This window comes from Sus scrofa, unplaced genomic scaffold (genome assembly GCF_000003025.6).
Source record: "Sus scrofa isolate TJ Tabasco breed Duroc unplaced genomic scaffold, Sscrofa11.1 Contig661, whole genome shotgun sequence".
NCBI classification, from domain to species: domain Eukaryota; kingdom Metazoa; phylum Chordata; class Mammalia; order Artiodactyla; family Suidae; genus Sus; species Sus scrofa.
In genome coordinates this window covers 21,191-37,724 of record NW_018085280.1, presented here as the reverse complement: position 1 = coordinate 37,724, position 16,534 = coordinate 21,191, and the positions used below count along the sequence as shown (strand labels likewise).

General features: G+C 34.0%; 1 pseudogene; it reads right to left on the bottom strand.

Moving 5' to 3' along the window:
- On the bottom strand, positions 1 to 1,679 carry LOC100515326 (annotated as a pseudogene).
- Between the last annotated feature and the right edge of the window lie 14,855 nt (positions 1,680 to 16,534).

Here is a 16,534-nt window from a genome sequence, read left to right as displayed (position 1 = left end):
CTAAGATGATCGATAACTAGGACTCTCGGTCATTTTGGTTAATAGTGGTTTTACCTCTGTCAGTAAAGAATAGCTTTTATCCTTTAAAATTATGAGAATATTTAGCTAGCATAATCAAAGGAAAATATTACAATTAATTGAGGAATGTCAGTAAAATTGGGACATGTATAACCTAAAAAAATCAGTGCATAATGTAAGTTGTTTTTAGTGTTGGCATGTCAGTTTAAAACTTATTTTAAGTATGGATTTTTGTACAGGTATCAATATATATTCGCTGTTACATAAATGTATTGGATTTGATAATAATTTTTATTATGTTTTCTGAGTATTTTCTTTCTCTCAGGTGATGTCTACAAAAGAAATATCTATATTTAAGGTTATAAAGGACACATTTCCATATTGAAAATTGCTGAGAGGAAGAATCAGTATATTGTTTCTGCAGAACTTTTTTTTTCCTAATCAGTCTCTTTACGGCCCCTTTGAACTCCTTATTTCTTAGTGTGTAGATCAGTGGGTTCATGGCAGGAGTAACAGTGGAATAAAAGACACTGAGAAGTTTACCCTCATCCTGATTTGGACTGTTTCCTGGCTGGATGTACATGTAGATAACAGTCCCATAAAAGAGGGATACCACAATGAGGTGAGAGGAACAGGTCCCAAATGCCTTTTGCCTCCCTGCTGCAGATTTGATTTTGAGAACAGCTACAATAATGAAACCATAAGAAACCAGAATAAGAAGAGGAACAAGACCCATAATCAGGCACATGGCAAATGTGGTTACCTCCATGGCGGTGGTGTCTACACACGCAACCTTGATCATTGCAGACATTTCACAGAAAAAGTGATCCAGGTGGTGATTTCCACCTCGAGGAAGAGTCAAGGCATAGGGGGAAAGTATCATGCAATTAACAACACCAACGACCCAGGCAATGGCTACAAGGCCCTGACAAAGTCGGGGCTTCATTATGGTCATGTCGTCCAGAGGCTTGCAGACAGCATTGAATCGGTCATAAGACATCACAGCCAGAAGGATACATTCAACTGAGCACAGTACCACATCAGCGAAAAGTTGAAAAGCACAGCCATGAAATGTAATTCTTTTGTCTTTGCCCCAGTTATTAACCAACATCTGTGGGACTATATTTGTGGTCTAACAGAGATCCAAAATGGCCAAACTTCTAAGGAAGAAGTACATGGGCGTTTGGAGGTCGTCATCGAGAAAAGACAGCAGGACAATGGCTATATTTCCCATCCAGGCAACGGTGTAGAAGAAAAATATAATCCAAGAAATAATCATCTCCAGTTGGGGCTGTTCTCTGAATCCAAGGAGTATAAATCCACCAAAGTAGCTATCATTGATCATTCTTTTTCTTTTTTTCTCAATAGGAATTCTGAAGATAAAATAATCAACACAGTAGATGCCACATGAGTATATTCAGAAACTTCACTACCAGATTCAGATCAGGTGTTACAGTAATGATAGGGATAACAGTTTTATTATCAAACACATAAATGTAATTTTTTTAATGGTGCAGATAATATAAAATTTAAGGCGTGATAGTAGAAGTGATGGATTATTACATGAATATTTGAATATCAAGTGAAATGTCCAAATTAGGATTCTAATGGAGAGATTGGTTGATAAAACCTGGAAATTTGCATCAATTTCTAGATATACAAAAGAGAGCTTTGTTCAATTTAATGTCATTAAGTGTCATTTAATGTGACTGATTCGTTCCTGGGAGAATTTTCTCTGTGCCAAAAGCATAGCATAGTAGTGCATGCTAAAAAATGAAGAATTTGAAACAATAACTTCATTTTATCTTTTAAAATATGATTATACATCAGTTCCACTAAGAAAGTCATTAGTATTAAATCAAAGAGGATAATTTCCAATTCTATCTGAAGAAAACATTTCTTGGAGTTATTTTCAAATATAAGATTCCTGGGACTTCTCTAAACATTTTAATTAATTAATTAATTTATTGGTAGGACAAGTAACCATTCTTATTACCCAAACAGCCAGAGGAAGGTATAAATCTGTTATGGACCTGCTCCTCTTACGTTATTGTATATATTTACAATAAAACTTGAAATATAAATTTACACCTCAGAAACAGGATATCGTAGGATGAAGGGAATCATCATTTATATCAACATTATTCTCTACTTCATCACTTTATTTTAGTGAGCACCAAGATTTATACCCAGGTCTTTCTTTCCAAAGGGCCTTCTCTTCACCAATGTGCCAGTCTCTTTTTGCAGATAATTTCCCACTTGCTTTCTCAGAAAAACGCTTATCAGTATGTTCTTATGCATGACAATGAATTCAGGTCAAATAAAATCAAGAATAAAAGAACTGGATGAAATTCTATGTACTTCCTTTCTTATCAGTGAAGGTCAGGATATTGGAAGTTGGAGGTGTAGGGCATTTGCAACAATAATAGCTTACTTTCTGTTTCTGGGCTTCATTGATATAGCCCATCATTCTGCTGACTTTTTTTATTTTTTGTCTTTTTGTCTTATTAGGCTCACACCTGTGGCATATGGAGGTTCCCAGGCTAGGGGTCCAATTGGAGCTGTAGCCTCTGGCCTATACCACAGCAACACGGGATCCGAGATGTGTCTGCAACCTACACCACAGCTCATGGTAACGCCAGATCCTTAACCCACTGAGCGAGGCCAGGGATTGAACCCATGTCCTCATGGATGCTAGTTGTGTTCGTTAACCGCTAAGTAACGACGGGACCTCCTCTGCCAATTTCTTTTACTCCCCTAATCCAGGGTTTCTCAACTTGGAATTTCTGACATTTTAGATAATATTGTATAATGGGAGCTGTTCTGTGCTCTGTTGGATGTTATTATCATCACTCTAACTCACTACTTTCCAGTAGCACTTCCTCCTCAGTTGTGACAATCAGAAATGTTTCCAGGCATTACCAAAAGTCCCCTGCGTGGTGAATGAACAAAAAATGAATTGAAGACTTGAGTGTAAGACCTGCAACCATAAAACTTCTAAAATGAAACAAAGGAGTAAGCTCCTTGGCATAACTCTTGGAGATGACATTTTGGATTTGACGTCAAAAGCAAAGGCAATAAAAGCAAAAATAAGGAAGTGGTACTACATCAAACTAAAAAGCTTTTGTATGGCAATGGAAACCGTCCACAAAATGAAAAGGTTACGTACTGAATGGGACAAAATATTTATGAGTCATATATGTGGTAACAGTTCAGATACAAAAATACAAAGAACTCATACAATTTAATGGCAAAACTCCAAACAATCTAATTTTGAAATGGGCAGAGGATCTGAAGAGAAAATTTTCCAGAGAAGACATAAAGATGGCTAACAGGTACATGAAAAGGTGCTCAACATCACTAATCATCAGAGAAATGCAAATTAAAACCACAATCAGTTATCAACTTCATTTGTCAAAATTACTGCAATCTAAAGAGAAATGGCAATCCCATTTACAAGTGCATCAAAAATAATAATATACCTAGGCGCAAATTTAACCAAGGAGGTACTCTGGATATTATAAGACATCGACCAAAAAAAAAAAAAAAAAAAAAAGAGGGAGTTCCCTTGTGAGGTGCAATGGGTTAAGGATCTGGTGTTATCACTGCAGTGGCTCAGGAATTGTTGCTGTGGCATGGGCTCAATCCCTGGCCCGGGAACTTCCATAAGCCATGGATGCAGGAAAAAAAGGACCTACTGTGCTCATGGAAGGACAGTAATTGTGTTTAAATGTCTATACTACCCAAGGCAATCTATGGAGTCAATGCAATCCCTATCAAAATGCCGATGGAATATAAAATAGACAAACATAAGCAAAAAGCCTGAGCTTATAGAAACAGAACAGATTGTTGGGAGCTGGGAGTGGGTGAAATGAATGAAGGTGGTCAAAAGGTACAATCTTTCAGTTATAAAATAAATAAATCCTGGAGATGTCATGCACAGCACGATGACTAGAGATAACAGTTCTGTGTTGTATATTTGAAAGTTACTAAAAGTAGATCTTAAAAGTTATAAGAAAAAAACCTCTTAACTGTGTAATGATGGATGTTAACTAGACTTATTGTGGTGCTCATTTTACAGTATATACAAATATTGAATCCTTGTACACTAAAGCTATATAATGCTATATGTCAATTATATCTCAATTAAAAAAATCACATAGCTGTCTGAACCGACTTAGCACAGAAACTTATGGTGCCTTATACACAAGCATAATCTCTGAAATAATAATTGGAAAAAAACCTTGTTTATAATTATGACTCTTAATCTACAAGCAGCAGTTATATCTTGTAAAATACATTTTGTGCAAGAATTTAGAAATTTATGTAATACAGTTGTTGAAAAGTTTAAAAATCATTGGTGTAGCATTGGCCATGGATCTTGAAATTGTTTGAGGATATATTTATCCTAAGGTCAATTCAAAGAAATCATAAAGTAACTGATTATGATCAAAGAATCACATATATCTTTCTCACAATGTGATATATCATAATGCTTATAGAATCTCAAGTAAAATATTGTTATAAATAAACTCTTGAGTGAAAAATAATTTTTCAGGCATTCCCCAAAGTCTTCTGTGGGGTAAGTTGCCCTGATTGAGAACCACTGACCTGGTCTATAATCATTTTAAGTCTAACTTCTGCTTCCCTCTCTCCTTTTTTACCTGAAATGCTGTCATTTACTCGTAAAAGGCAAATTTACTCTTTTTACCTTCAGCTTCTCTGTATTGCCACCTATCTTTGGCTTATTTTTTTCTCAGATCTGGAAGTTGACCTCTTTTGTTGTATTATCTAACAATCTGTACTGTCAATTACATTATTTATTGTCTCCTAACATCTTGCTAGCCACAAATTAATCTTTTCCTTGTTTTTATATAGGTTTTCTACTACTTATGTATATGTTTTCTTCAGTCTCTACAACTACTCAATCATAATAGCATGGCAGTCAAATTTTTGAGCCACTTCAAGCTATGCTATTTTCATACTTGCCTCCCTAGTGACTCATCCTGGGCTTAGGCATAGAGAAGGTTACCAATGAATACAAGTCACATTAAAAATAAATCTATGTCTAATATGCGGCACAAATGAACCTTTCCAAAGAAAAGAAAATCATGGACTTGGAGAACAGACTTGTGGTTGCCAAGGGGGAGGGGGAGGGAGTGGGATAGATTGGGAACTTGGGGTTAATAGATGCAGACTATTGCCTTTGCAATGGGTAAGCAATGAATCCTGCTGTGTAGCACTGAGAACTATATCTAGTAACTTATGATGGAGCGTGATAATGTGAGAAAAATACATGTGTATGTAACTGGGTCACCATGCTGTACAGTCGAAAACTGACAGAACACTGTAAACCAGCTATAATGAAAAATATATATATATAAAAATAAAAATAAATAAATCTGTGTCCCTCATACATTGATTTTTATTAAACTCTGAAAGAGAAGTTTCTTCTTAAAATAAACTCCAAATCTTCAAAAAACATTCTGGCTTTTCTCATACGCCCTACAGTAAAATTATAATCTGCAGACAAAGGTAGCCTTAATTTCTTAAATATTGTCCCAGGTATCTTAGCTGCTTGAGTTTATCTGTGCCATTCAGTAGTACTGGCTAATATTTCATTTTTAAGTAATTCTATTCTTTTTCAAATAAGAATATTTCTTTCATCAGCATTACTTCAAGTTCACTCTTTACCTTCACTTTCCTCCACTGCATCTTCTCCTCCATTTCTCCTTCCCTCCATCCATCTCCAGTGTTCTTTAAACAATGTCTGCTTTTCTTTTTGTTTCACTGATCTTCATTTTTATAGCTTCAGTTACTAGCTCTGAAAAGGTAACTCTTGCCTTGCATCTTTACTAACTCAACTTCCCTTCTCTACTGTCGGATAGGCAATTTTACCAGAGAATTTAACACTCACAAGCTTAAATCAGCACCTGACAGGTTTACAGCTCATTTACACATCAGAGTTCAAAACTGAGTTCATACTTTTTACTCCTCCAACAAATTCACTGCCTCTTTTAATGTGATATATATTCATTTTATTAGATGAATGCTCCTTAAATTACCTAGTAAGTTCCTAATAAATGTTGGTTAGAATAGATTATAGGGTAAATATTTAATCACAAACCCATGAATAGAGAGGTAAAACTATGTTCATTTATAGGATCTACATTTCAAAAGATGTTAACTTGGAGATAAATAAATATCCTATATGATATGGTAGAGACTAATTGGTATAAAATCCAGGAGGCTGTATGAAAATCATGTTGATTTTGGGAAACCGCTGCTTATATTACCCAAGACAACTTGATTTCTCCTCCACTTACCCTTATTCACCTGGGTAAACTTTTCAGTGATGATGATTCGGCCAAGAAAAATTTTGAAGGAAAAAGTTATTTTCTAAAATGCAAGATGAATATTCTATGTAAATAGAGAAGAACTATCCCTGGATTTTTCACCAACTGTCACTGTGAACCTTTATGCTTGTGGAAGGAGGCTGCCCCTGCCTCTCACCATTCCCAGTTCATAGCCCCAGTTAGTGAGACCACTTTTTTTTTCTCCACCTGTGTAAAAGAATCCACCAAGGAGACACATCTCATCTGTGTTGTGAATGATAGCTAATTAGTTTTCTCTTAGAGCAATGATGAAATACCGAGGGACTCTGAGTATCTCATAAGCAATTAATGTATGTTGATAATTGCTCAGAAACGCAAAAACAAAATAAGACAAACAAAACAAATCTCCTTAAGAGAAGTTATCAGTTTCCAAGGTCAACTGCTATACTCAATTTTGAATTGAAACTAAAATTATCATCACTGTTACTCTTTTTATATATGAAGCTAATGTGAGTAAAAATAATTACAGTGGTTTTTATATTGTGCTTTATTAATCACGTACATCTCTATATATTATGTCTTACCGATTCTTAAAACCTTTTGAATGATGTTACTCTTTTTTATATAGAAGAAAACTGGATAAAAACATAGAAGTTTTGTGACAAGCCCAATGTGACCAAGTAATAAACAAACAAGTATAGACAAAATACTCACACGCTACATCTTCTGACTCCATAATGTTTTTTACTTGAACATAGCTTCGTATATGTAGTCTAACTTTTTGAAATGAGTTTAATTTACAAACATGTTTATGATTTCAGCATAGAAGGGCGGCTGGTGCCCCTGTTAGAAATTTAGCAAATAAATTAGAGGAGAAAGAAATGTAATGGAAGTAAAAATAACACAGACATATCTGTAACAAGAATTCTATAGAGGTAAACTTAGAAACATAGTGTAGAATTTAGAAATGTTGCCTCTTCCATTCATAAATGTTATGCAATATAACCCAATATAATAGTGATTCTTACTAGACATGGGTCCCAAAAACTATTTTGGCTGGTTTCTCTTGATGTGAGATGTATTTTATGGGAGCATAGGTATCAGTCCTGTAATGATCTTGGAGACTGATCATCAATGAAAGTAAAAATTTCAGTATTCTTATGGTTGAATAAAAAAACTGTCTTCACTGTTATCCTCTCAGAAACTAGCCCAGAATTCATAAGGAGAACAAAACCACAATAATCTAAGACACATCTGAAACCCAGAACTGTTAAATAATGGTTTCCAAAACTAGAACAATCAAAGAGGGGGAGCTTGAGATAATGTCCTTTACTACTGAACTCAAAACCTACTGAAAAAACCAACTTCCTCTGAGCACGTGGGAAGACCTGGAGTAAAAATAAACCTAAACCCAAGCAACAATAACAAATTACAGCTAGTGGTCTCTTGTTATAGCAACAGGCAAAGGCACAGAGAATAAAGGTTGGCAATATACATTATCCAGGATCTCTGTATGGAGTCTAGGAAAAACAGAAATAGAAATCATGGAAGTAAGTCACTTTTGAAGCAAGTGGTCTATTGTCGAAAGAGTGGAGAGGACAGAGACTACATTACAGAGCGGAAAACCTCAACTTTTTAATGAGATATAACTGACATATAACATTATATTAGCTTCAGGTGTACAATATAATGATTCCATGTTGTATATATTGTAAAATGTTTACCATATAAGTCTAGTTAACAGCTACCACTACTCATAGTTATACATTTATTTCCTTGTGATGAGAAATTTTAAGATGCAATACAGTATTATTAGCTGTAGTCACTGTGCTGTACTTTACATTCCCGAGACTTACTTATTTTATAACTGGAAAATCTCAGTTGATTGGAGAAAAGTAAAGGCCAAAATAGCTCTCATATGCATTTAACCTGTGTCTTAGTATTTTTGCTCATCTGGAACAAGGATTTGCCTCTTCTCTAACATGAGTATTTTATAAATAATTGATCTAGAAAAATAAAAACTGAAAAAGTTAATGAAGAATAGTCAAAAGAGAATCAGGGAGTTCCCATCGTGGCTCAGTGGAAATGAATCCGACTTGGATCCATGAGGACACAGGTTTGATCCCTGGCCTCGCTCAGTGGGTTAAGATTCGGCATTGCCGTGAGATGTGGTGTATATGTCACAGACGCGGCTCAGATCTGGTGTTGCTGTAGCTGTAGTGGAGGCCAGCAGCTGTAGCACTGATTAGACCCCTAGCCTGAGAACCTCCACATGTTGTGGGTACGACCTTAAAAAAAAAAAAAAAAAAGACAAGAGAATCAGGATTTTATACAAAAGATTGATTACTGGCCATATGCAAAACACTAGAAAATGAAACCTAGAAAGTAATAGGAAAAGGATTGGCAGATGAGGAACACTCATTACAAAATACTGTGCTGGAGGAAAGAATTGTAACCAACATAAGGTCCTTATTGCTAAAAAGCCAACCATAAAAATGTGACAGACGCTATGAACTATAGCACAAATAAAAGTGCAAAAATTCAAAAAAATATATGGTGAAATAGCAAATAGGCATGTATCATGAACTGGTAGAACTCAGGCCAGAAACATAAGGAAAAGTTAAAAACAAGAAACAAAAATTAAAATTATAAAAACAGAAATAGATGCAACTGAAATCCTAAGGAAGTAAAGAATGAAGATTGTTAAAACCAAGAAAAAAATGACCAAGAAAGCATAGCATCAAAATTATAATAAACTGTACTTTACAAGTTATAAAAGAAGATATAGATCTACAGACTAAACAAGTCTCACTTTATTTCAGCTAAAAAAATACTTAATGGTAAAACCCTAGTAAAATTGCTGAACTTCAACAATAATAATCTTTTTTAAAATTGAAGTATGCTTGATTTGCAATGTAGTCTCAGGTGTATAGCAAAGTGACTGAGATACATATCTGTATATATATAGCTATGACTATGTATATGAATATATATACTTTTCAGATTATTTTCCATTATAGATTATTACAATATAGTAGTTCCTTGTTTATCTATTTTATATATAGTAGTGTGTATATATTAATCCCAACCTTCTAATGTGTCCCTCCCCTTTTCACCCTTGGTAACCATAAATTTGTTTCTATATCTGTTGGGTCTACTTCTTTTTTAATAAATAAGTTCATTTGTATCATTTTTTAGATTCCACGTATAAGTGATATGATATTTGCCTTTCTCTGTCTGACTTATTTTACTTAGTACGATAATCTCCAGGTCCATCCATGTTGCTGCAGATGGCATAATTTCATTCTTTTTATGGCTGAGTAATATTCCATTGTACATGTGTACCTCATCCTCTTATCCATTCATCTGTTGGTGGATATTTAGATTGTTTCCATGTCTTGGCCATTACAAGAAGTGGGGTGCATGTATCTCTTTGAAATAGAGTTTTCATCTTTTCCAGATCTATGCCCAGAATTGGGATTCCTGGATCATATAATAACTCTATTTTTAGTTTTTTAAGGAACTTCCATACTGTTCTCCATAGTGGCTGTACCAATTTACATTCCCACTAACAGTTTAGGAGGGTTCCCTTTCCTCCACGCCCTCTCCATCATTTATTATTTGTAGACATTTTGATGATAGCCATTCTGATTGATGTGATGTAATACTTCATTGTAATTTTTTTTAATATGTATATAGTGGTACTTTATTTTTGTTTTGTTTTGTTATTTTTATTTATTTATTTATTTATTTATTTTTATAATTTTTTTATTTTCCCACTGTATAGCAAGGGGGGTCAGGTTATCCTTACATGTATACATTACAATCACATTTTTCCCCCACCCTTTCTTCTGTTGCAACATGAGTATCTAGACAAAGTTCTCAATGCTATTCAGCAGGATCTCCTTGTAAATCTATTCTAAGTTGTGTCTGATAAGCCCAAGCTCCTGATCCCTCCCACTCCCTCCCCTCCCATCAGGCAGCCACAAGTCTCTTCTCCAAGTCCATGATTTTCTTTTCTGAGGAGATGTTCATTTGTGCTGGATATTAGATTCCAGTTATAAGTGATATCATATGGCACCCACATGTTCATTGCAGCACTATTCACAATAGCCAGGACATGGAAACAACCCAGATGTCCATCGACAGATGATTGGATTCGGAAGAAGTGGTATATATACACAATGGAATACTACTCAGCCATAAAAAAGAATGACATCATGCCATTTGCAGCAACATGGATGGAACTAGAGAATCTCATCCTGAGTGAAATGAGCCAGAAAGACTTCATTGTAATTTTGATTTGCATTTCCCTAGTAATTAGCGATGTTGAGCAAAGTTGCACGTGTCTGTTGGCCACTTGGATGTCTTCTTTAGAGAAATATCTATTTAGGTCTTCTGCCCATTTTTTGATTGGGTTTTTTGCTTTTTTGATATTGAGCTGTATGTGTTTGTATATTTTGGAGATTAATCAATCACTTGTCAGTCACAGTGTTTGCAAATATTTTCTTCCATTCTGTAGGTTGTCTTTTTGTTTTGTTTTTGGTTTCCTTTGCTGTGTAAAAGCTTTTAAGTTTAATTAGGTTCCATTTGTTTATTTTTATTTTCATTATATTGCTGCAATTTATGTCAAAGAGTGTTCTGTCTGTTTTCCTCTAGGAATTTTACAGTATTAGGTCTTACAATTTGGTCTTCGAACTATTTTCAGTTTATTTTTCTATATGGTGTTAGCAAAATGTTCTAATTTCATTCTTTTACATGTAGCTGTCCAGATTTCCCAGCACCACTTATTGAGTCCTTTCTCCTTTGTATATTCTTGCCTCCTTTGTTGTAAATTAATTGACTATACATATATGGGTTTATTTCTGGGCTTTCTGTCCTGTTCCACTGATCTATGTATCTGTTTTTTGTGCCAGCACTGCACTGTTTCTTGGGCAATCAGATAAAAGGATTTATCATGTTGAAAGGTTAAAGTCGGGCTGGCCCCATTTCTTCTCCATAGCAATGCTGGAGGGAAGTAGAGCACAGCTTACAAGTATTTAAATGAAGATGTGTGAGAATAATTTTATTCCTGTAGTCTCCTTTAAACATAAAGAGAACAGTATCAGCAGAAAGAGAACAACACAATTAATAAGAAAATCAGCAAGATAATGGAATTTTTGTATAAAAATGAATATTTTCCCAGAAACCCACCTTATGTGGCATGAGGGAAATGTTTAACCATTTGAAGAAAAGCTGAAATTGGAACTCTACCTTACATACACAAATAGATTGTAGGTTCATAACTATATAGAAATAAAAATATATAGTTTTCTAATTTTTAAGGTTAGGTAGAGAAAAATATATTTATAATTTGAGTATATCTTAAAAAGTAAAAAGTATACACCATAAAGAACTCTACTGATATATTTACCTACAAAAACCCCCTCCCAAAAACCAAGAAGAAAAGACTTATAAGCCCATAGCAAATGGGCAATGGCATCTTCAAATATGGGCAGATATTTCACAAATAGGCAATGGCACTAAACATACAGAAAGAATATCAGCCACGTTCATAATAACAGAAATGCAAAATAAAATGATACTAAGGGACCATTACTTAACTACATAAGGTTAAAAAATAAATTCAAAAGTTTGACAACATACTGTATTGGTGAAGTTCTGAATACTAAATAATGTAATTTATATTAAGCTTTAATTAAAAGATGCCCAGCACAGGAGTTCCTGTCATGGCAGAGCGGAAACAAATTCGATTAGGAACCATGACATTGTGAGTTCTATCCCTGGCATCGCTCAGCAGGTTAAGGATCCGGTATTGCTGTGAGCTATGGTGTAGGTCACAGACGCGGGTCGGGTCCCGTGTTGCTGTGGCAGTGGTGTATGCCAGAAGCTGTAGCTCCGATTAGATCCCCAGCCTGGGAACCTCTACATGCTACGTGTATGGCCCTAAAAAAAGCCAAAAAAAAAAAAAAAGATGCCCAGCACAAAGTAAACACAGCATGTTCATTTTAAGATTCAAGAGTTAAATATATATGTATATATTTTATATATATATTATATATACCTCAGAATTATATATAATTTATTTGCTTTGTAAGCAGTTTATGATGCTATTTTCGTATTTTCCACATAGCCTGAGCTCCTTTCTCTATGAGTTTTGCTTAATTGCAACTGGGAGATTGGTTCCCCAAGGTTTCCGGCATGCCTGATCCTTCAGTCACCACATTCCCTGAGGAGTAAAAGACAAAGAGACCCTAGGTATCCTTGTATTCTTTCAAATGTGGCACAAAAATGAGTAGAGTTAATATTGTGATAAGATTTAGACACAAGGAAAGTTGCACTAGGAGGAACCAGAGAGTGAAACACCTTACAAGTTGAACAGTAGGGCAAAACTGAGAAGTAAGTGCCACGATAGAACCTCTGAGATACTTCTTTCAGAGGACAAAGAACCTTAGTTCCAGAAAAAGGGAAGTTACTTTTACTCATTATGTCTTCCTTGGTCTTAGAAATGTTACTTAGAAGATCGTCATTTTGACAGTTAAGAAGTTTGTTTATAGAGATTAAGAGTGCAGACAATAGCAGAAGGGAGAGGTGCAATGCTAGCCCGTGAATTAATTTTATTAAAAATAAATTTTGTTTAGAGTTAAAGAAAAAAGGATAGTGATATTTAAATATTTGAATAGCAAGAGTGAGTAGGATATTGGGTTTAGATTGGGTAGTTTTTTCTTTTTTAATTTCCAAAATTGTTCATCATGGGAAGCGCTAACTGACAGATGAGAAAAATTATGCTGGGTAATTCTTCTAAAGCATGAACTGATCTCTTCCCCCAAGCTAATGTAGATTTAGAAAGAAATCTTAAAGGTTTGGGAAATGCCCTAAATAATCAAGTGAATGAGCACCTATTTACCAAGAAACCACATTTCTACATACGTGAAATTTGTAATCTGGAAAGGTTTACCAGTGGGTCTTGGCATCTTTTAAATTCACTTCAGCAAAACAGCAATAGAGTACAGAATGTTTGCTGACATGCACCTTGCAAATGTTTCAATGAGTTTATTATTATGCCAGTTAGATAGCATAAATGGTGTGAAGAGATATAGAACTTATTTCCAGGATCAATTTGATTATGTATCTTGCCCCCAATAATGTCTTATTCTATTGAAGATAAAAAAAAAGGATATTTTGTACCGAGGAAGTATAAAGAAAATATACACTAAGAAATATAATATATATTAAGAAAGCATGAAGAAAAAATATTTTGAATGATTGTTGTGAGACATTTGTTTTGATTAAGTAGGATATAAAAATATTTTCTGAATACATCTTCAGTTTGTATTTACTATATGATACATCCCTGTATAATAAAAGCTATTCTTAATAATTATTCTTTCCAAGAAACCTTAAAATTGTAATCCCTCCCTTTCTTTCTTCTCCCCATCCTTCTTTCATTCCTGCCTTCCAAAGGAATAGTGAAAAATATCCTTTGGAGAGGTGGAAGTTATAACTTGCTACTGACTAAATTTTGAATTAGGTGAAGTCTGGCTTCATTTTAATTTTTATTGCCTTCATTTCTATTTTTTATTGTCTTAGACTTCCTTCTCAGGTTGAAAATGTTTCTACACTGTGCAAATAACCACGCATACATAGGAGTTTTCATGTACTGTGGAATGACCTCTTCTTTCCATAAGAATGACTCTCATGTTCATACCAAACAAATCACAATATGAGTGGTGAATGTGGAAGCTGTATAAATTTTATCATGATACTATATTAATCCAAAGGGTTTAAACTTTCATTTTTTTCTTACTGTTTGTCAATTCTGCATATTTGTACCAGGGATTTGACTAACCATAAACAAAATTGATGAGTAAAATAAAATATTTTTAGTCATCGTAGAAATATAACTACATAATAAAAAACAACCAGGATTTAAATATATTGTTTTATTCACATTTATGCTGTTTTACATCAAATCATTGAGTATCCATAACAACCCCTGTACAAAAGTTACTTTAGTCAATTGCCCAGGAACATAAAACTAATATTATGTTAATGGGATATATGCAGTCTCCACTTTCAATAGCTGCCTCTTTATTTTCATCATGAGTCCTTAGAGGGAATATTTAAAGCATATTCACGTATGTTGCGTGACAATGGAAATATAACAAGGACCCAAGAGTTCTGGTATATATTCTAGTAAGACCATTTCGTATAACCCAATGAAGACCATTTATATAACAAAGTAGGATTAAACAAAAGGAATGTTCCACAGAGGAAATGCCTTGTTTAATAACATCTATTATGTATTTGCTCCTTATAAAAAGACTGCCTAATCACTAAACAAAATTTGGAAAAGTCCAAATTATGTAATGAAAATTACCAATAATCTCAAATCCAAGGATAATTCTAATTATTGTATTTTGTAGTGTGTTTCCTATTCTTTTGTATGTGTGTGTTTACATGTATTTTAGCAATATTCAAAAATTATATCATATTTTATATTATGTCTATTCCTATACTAAGATATGAGAATCATGAATAGGCATAGCATATGTAAAATTAATTTTATTGTTTTATAACAATCTAATCAATTGATAAATATATTCAACATTTCTCTATTCTGAAACATTAAGGTTTGTTTTTTCTAATTTTTCAGTAATGTAACTATAGCAATGATGCCTATGCTAGTATGTAAATATTTATGTGCATTGATTATATATCTAGACTCTGATCTTAAGAAGAAATTGCTACATAAGTGATATTACTAGTATCATTTTAAAATAACATTCCTTTATTCTTTTATTTTATTTTATTTTATTTTATTGTCTTTTTGCTATTTCTTAGGCCACTCCCGCGGCATATGGAGGTTCTCCAGGTTGAATTGGAGCCGTAGCCACCGGCCTACACCAGAGCCACAGCAATGCAGGATGCAAGCCGTGTCTGCAACCTACACCACAGCTCATGGCAACGCGGGATCGTTAACCCACTGAGGGTAGGGATCGAACCCGCAACCTCATGGTTCCTAGTCGGATTCGTTAACCACTGCGCCACGATGGGGACTCCCCTTTATTCTTTTAAATTACTGGCAATGTTTAAAATTTTTCAGTATGAAATATTTATGTTTACATACTAATCTTTTAAAATTACATCTTTAGTAACTTTGCTTTATGACCTTAATTTTAATAGGATTTTTTAATAATTGGAACTCAGGATAGTAATTATGTATAAATTATTTAATTCTATTACTTTATTGTGCCAGCTAGTAAACCAACTCACTGTTCTTTCCAGGCCACAATCCTGTTTTGCTTAATGTGCTTTTCCATCTCTAAGTTCAGACAAGAGTAACTTGAACCCAGGCATACAGATAATTGGAGATGAAGATTTTATGTCTTTACTAGCTAATATCTAATGTTATAAATAAAATATTTTATTAAGTGAATGTTTATTCACACACTACAGGCTTATTCATTAATCCTTCTGGCTACATACAATAGTGTTTAAATGCACAGGATTTCATAAAAACGCTTCACTGAGAGAATCATTTCACAAGTGATTATTATTGTCGTTTTGATAGTAATACTTGTATTTATATGATCTGTTGTACATAGTTCAAAGTTTGAATAAAACATTTTCACTTGAATAGTATATTTGTTTTATACATAAGGAAAAAGAAGCATACAGACAGTGTGTGTTTGTGTGTGCATGATCATATATTTGGTAATTGTGGCATCCAGGACTCAGACCACAGAATTTGTCTAATTTTCTTCACAGCTTTTTCCATTTGCTACATAAAATCCATTGTGTAGGCATAGGGTCCAGAAAACGGATTCATGGTAATGAAGCTTTATTACAGGAAAGCCTGTTTTGGGAATTTTTATGCTTAGAAGTAAATGGAGGGAATAGTAAACCCAGCCAAGAAAACCACAAACTACTTTTAGTTCATGTTATTTGATATAAATATATATTACTTGATATAAATGTGTGTGACATAAGCAAAACAAGTGAAAAAAATGTTTGCTATTAGTCCTACCCATGTTAACTCCTACTAATTATCCCTTGGTTAAACATAATAACACATTAGTTCTGTAAGTGTATTGCTTTTGGTTCTTAGAATTTTATCAATATTAACTTAATTATAATAAGTAAGAGAAATACAGAAATCAGAAAGGAGGAGTTCCCAT